This window comes from Bidens hawaiensis, unplaced genomic scaffold (assembly GCF_021521415.1).
Source record: "Bidens hawaiensis isolate Kalapana, Puna unplaced genomic scaffold, B.hawaiensis_p1.1 tig00037175_1, whole genome shotgun sequence".
NCBI classification, from domain to species: Eukaryota; Viridiplantae; Streptophyta; class Magnoliopsida; order Asterales; family Asteraceae; genus Bidens; species Bidens hawaiensis.
The window spans coordinates 150,382-155,339 of NW_027505461.1; positions in this window are offsets into that span (position 1 = coordinate 150,382).

The following is a 4,958-nucleotide window of genomic DNA, read 5'->3' on the forward strand; positions in this document are numbered from 1 at the left end:
CTGGCATTCGCCAGCAGTCTTCTGGTCATCAGCATCATGAGAAGACATGGTGGAAGAAGGACGAAAAGAGATTTCAGGGTAATGCTTTACTGAACAGAAAAATTTGCCGGAAATTACTTGAGAAGAAGAGATGAAAGTGGAAAGTGTGAATTGCAAATAACCCTCTCCCCCTTTATATAGTAATCGCAATTAATGCGGTGAATTTAATGCGGAGGAGAGAGAAATCAAATGTGCAATGAAACTATGACACGTGGCAAAAAGCAAGCTGGCAACAGCTGTTGAAAGGACGTGTGCCAGTAAATTCGCGGCCACGCGCCCGAAAAATCGCTCCCACGCGCCTGAAAAAGCGACTGGAATGACCATGTTCTGTCACGTCACCATAACTTCCTGCACGTTCGGACACAGTCAGAAGAAACCGTCGCACGACGTTTCAAAGGTTTGGACTTATCTTTTCACCAACCTTTCGAATTTCAAAATTCAAAATTTAAAAAGAAGCGGGAAAATACCCCCTTACCTTGGCGAACAAGTAACCATAAGACGGATGCGGGTACAGTGTTAAGGCAAAACCCTTCACATACCTAGCACCCGCAGGGAATTGAAGCCAAGAAAACCTTGGCAAACAAGTAACCATAAGACGGATGCGGGTACAGTGTAAAGGCAAAACCCTTCACATACCTAGCACCCGCAGGGAATTGAAGCCAAGAAAACCTTGGCGAACAAGTAACCATAAGACGGATGCGGGTACAGTGTTAAGGCAAAACCCTTCACATACCTAGCACCCGCAGGGAATTGAAGCCAAGTACCTCGGCAACCAAGTAACTATAAGACAGGTGCGGGTACAGTGTAAAGGCAAAACCCTTCACATACCTAGCACCCGCAGGGAATTGACGCCAGGAATACCTTGAGAGTAAAGTAACCGTAAGACGAGCGCAGGTACAGTGTTAAGGCAAAACCCTTCACATACCTAGCGCTCCGCTGGGAATTGAAACCAAGAAGGATCTTCTGGGCAATGCTTGCGGAAACGGAAATAGCATCCCCGCATAGCGGGAACATCGAGAACTACGTTGTTTGAAGCTCCAGGATGGAATTGGTGGTCTTAACATAATTGATCACTATGTTCAAAACTACCAAAACCTCATGGAAAATACATACAACTGGGACTCAATGCTCCTGACTTGCGAGGAGGTTACAGACCTACCCGCATCATACCCAAAGACCAAGCAGGAAACTCGGGCATTTCTGCAAGTGACAAGGACTTCCGCGGAAAGAATCCCCATGGAAAACCTTACAAAACCCTTTTCAAAACCCTTTGCTCAAGTCCAAAAGTTCACCTCACTTTATTAAACACTCATGAGAAGAACATTGGACTGGGGGGACTTGAAGAGGTAGGTCCCAGCAGAGCCCAGTTAGACCCGCAAGACTCACCTTAAACAGGGACGTCTGCGCAGAGACCAACTGGATCCGCAGGACCAACCATGCTCAGAGACGTGACGTCCTTACGCGCAGTACGCAAGCTGGTCCCGCAGGAAATGCCTCCCAATGGTGAAGGACTCCGCCTGTCCCCGCAGCCTCGGATACAAGCCATTAGGGAAGGCCACCCGCGCAGCATGGCTACACGCACAAGGCACTTAGCTCTCAATCGTTCAGTGTCACCTGAAGGAATGAGCCAAGCCGGGAGCAATCCCGCACAGAGGCGGGAGGGGGAATACTCCCGCCCAAATAAGCCAGTCCGTATACTGAAGGATCTTTTACTGTACCTGACGAGGTATGGGCAAAAGATCTGATCAGAGATACGACAGCTCACTGACAGCAGCATGGCAGACAGCACGCCACAGCACTGTGACCAATAGCCGCCGCCTACCCACCAACTCCTGCCATACCACGTGCCTAGCCTGTAGTTGGCAGAAGAGGAAGAGTGCACGACACGCCTGCTCTGTGTCAGCCGCTACCTATCCACCACTCACAGGCAGGGCACGTGCATAGGTTACAGTTGGTAGCGTGTTGGGCCGGCTAAACCCCTTGGAAACCTACCTTCGGCTATAAATACCACAAATGGTATGACCATCAGATCTTATCATATCTTATTACATTATCATCATAATATACCTGATATCTGCTCTAGCAATCTCTTAATATACTTTTATATTTAAAGAGCAATCTAGTCTGATTCTCACGCCGGAGGGTGGTCACAAGGAGGAACCCCCCCCTTCTCAGTGACGAGCTCACGGTGTCTGTTTTGCAGGTTATCAGAAGAACCATCTTCCAAGGGTCTAACCCCTCGTGGGAAACATCTCTCCAACCCCCAGGTTACCAGTAACCTGCCCGGGGTCCGGTTAGTGTTTCTTCAACTCCATCATGGCATCACCATGCTTTTCAAGTTTCTTGGCACAAACAGTTTGGATGCGACTCCACACAGTGGAAAATGATTTAGAGTGTCGAGCTTACTCTCAAAAATCTCTCCATTTTCTAGTGTTAACACCAGCCGGTTTAAAGATCATCGGTTTTGGTCATTGGTCGAAGAACCGAAGCACCGAACTCGGAAAACCCTGTACCCGAAATGTATATTAAAGTCCGGCCATCGATCCTCATTTTGGTATGTGTTTGGTTCTCAGGTCGGGTTTAACCCGGTTCAGTCCGGTTATCCTCATTTACACAGCCTTAGTGAGGATTATCAACTTTGAGAACCAAACATGCAATATATATAAACCATACAAACCATTTATTTGTTAATGTGAGGATAACCCATTTTGTGGAGGCATATACCTTTAAGATGAGATGCCATAGGTTTAAACGCGGGCAATGAAGTGTTTTAGAATTATTCGTGTAAAGTACAGTAGTAGTGGTAGTGATAGTGTTGCCGATTTCGGTCAAACTGTGAGCCAAAACGTATGTAAAGGTTTTTGCTGATCAAAAATCAAAGCCAAACCATTAAAAATAAAAACCAAACCGTTATTAATGGTTTAGCTCCGGTTCAGGCTCATGGTTTGGGCTTTTATGGCCTGTTATAGTTATTTAAACATTTGAGATAAATATAAGCCATCAAAAAAATTAAAATAGCTAATTTAAATGTCGTCCATATATACGGAAAAAAACATTTAAAAAACATTTAGAGTTCAAATTCCATGTTTTACTAGACACCAAAATATTACTGTGGGGCTCAGACTAGGCTAAAACTAAAAGAAGTCCAATTACCCAAATATAATATAAAAGTATCTATCTATCTATCTATCTATCTATCTATATAAACATATAAATCCTACGTGTCGCGATGTGGTCACTCCCCATTTTTTAGAGTCACCAAATTTGCTTGATTTTTAAATAAAGGCTTCTTATGCATTTGACCCGAATTCATGGGTATGGGTCTTACCAAACCCAGATATTCTTTAAACGGGTTATAACATCTCATTAAATTAAAAAATTATTCCCAACAAATTATTGATGTAAAAATCCTATAAAATAGGATATTATAAAAATTAATATCTTATTTATTTTAAAAAAGATATATATATATATATATATATATATATATATTATTTAAATTAAAAAACCAATTTGATAGTAAAAAAATAAGCGGGTCTTGGATATCATCAAACCATAAGTATGTTATTAACTTTCATAAATATTATTTATAATTAAAAAACCAATTTTATAGTAAAAAAAATAAGCGGGTCTTGGGTTTCATCAAAACCATATATCTTTTAAACCGGGTTATAACATCTCATTTATTTGTGAAACAATTTATCATTAAACCATAAGTATATTATTAACTTTCATACAATAAAAAAAATATAAATTCAAAAAATAAATAAATATTAGAACAAACAATATAAAACAACCCCGTAATACGGGGGATAAAAACTAGTATATATATTGAACTATTCTAATATATGATATGATGATCATATCATTCTCATTCTCATTCTCATTCTCATAATATTATTACACTCCATTTACATATAATGCCAATAGCAATGTCCCTCATTCACCAATTAACCCTCTTCCAAATACCCCAAATTTCACGAAAAGCTAATCGATCAGTATGAAACGAAGACAACAAAAATTAGGAGTAAAGATATGGCCGTTGTTTGAGTGTGAGAAAGAAGATAACTACAACCATGTCAAATGCGTTGAATGTGGCTCGAGCAATAAGGAGGAGGAGCTCCTTTTGTGCGACAAATGTGATCGAGGATATCACATGGTTTGTGTCAAGCCGATCGTTGTTCGTCCACCTGCGGGCAATTGGTACTGCCCTAACTACATCGATCATCCTCCCAAGCTCAAAGGTACACAATTTAATAACAAAAGGGTTTCTCTATTTAGTATGCTTGCTAATTTTATATTCTTTGAATGATGTGAGTTTCAGTTCTGATCCCGAATAAAGTGCTATATGAATTTTTTAAGCTTGAGAAATGGAGTTCTACACTTGAACCACAACAGCCTCAGGTGGCTTTAACAGGGGCTTCAACGAGTGTACAATCAGCATCCAGTCAACACCGCATGACACAAAATTACAGTGGATTACTTCAATGACAACACATAGCTAGTCTAAGTCTCTAAGATAGTGGTTTTGTTTTATATTATTTAATGATTAACTCTTAGTGTTTCATAGTTTTTAACTTTTTCCTTTAGAGTACTATTAACGTGTTTCTACTTAATAATTTGATTGGTAAATTATATAAGATATGCAGTGGAGTAGACTTATAATCATTATTTTCTCCAATCTCATTTTTGGCCGAATAAAATAAAGCCAGCACAACACCCCAAATTGAAGCTTGTTTCAGCACTTTGCAGACATAAAAGCCCACCAAATTACATCCATTTCGTGACTTGTTACTTAACCCAAAACCCGTTTCAAACCAAACTCGACTCAATAAACCCTAGACCCAAAAAAAAAGACAAATCTAAAAGGGTTGGGTTATCGGGTTAGATTTCCACCATTGAAAATTCGAAGAACCAAA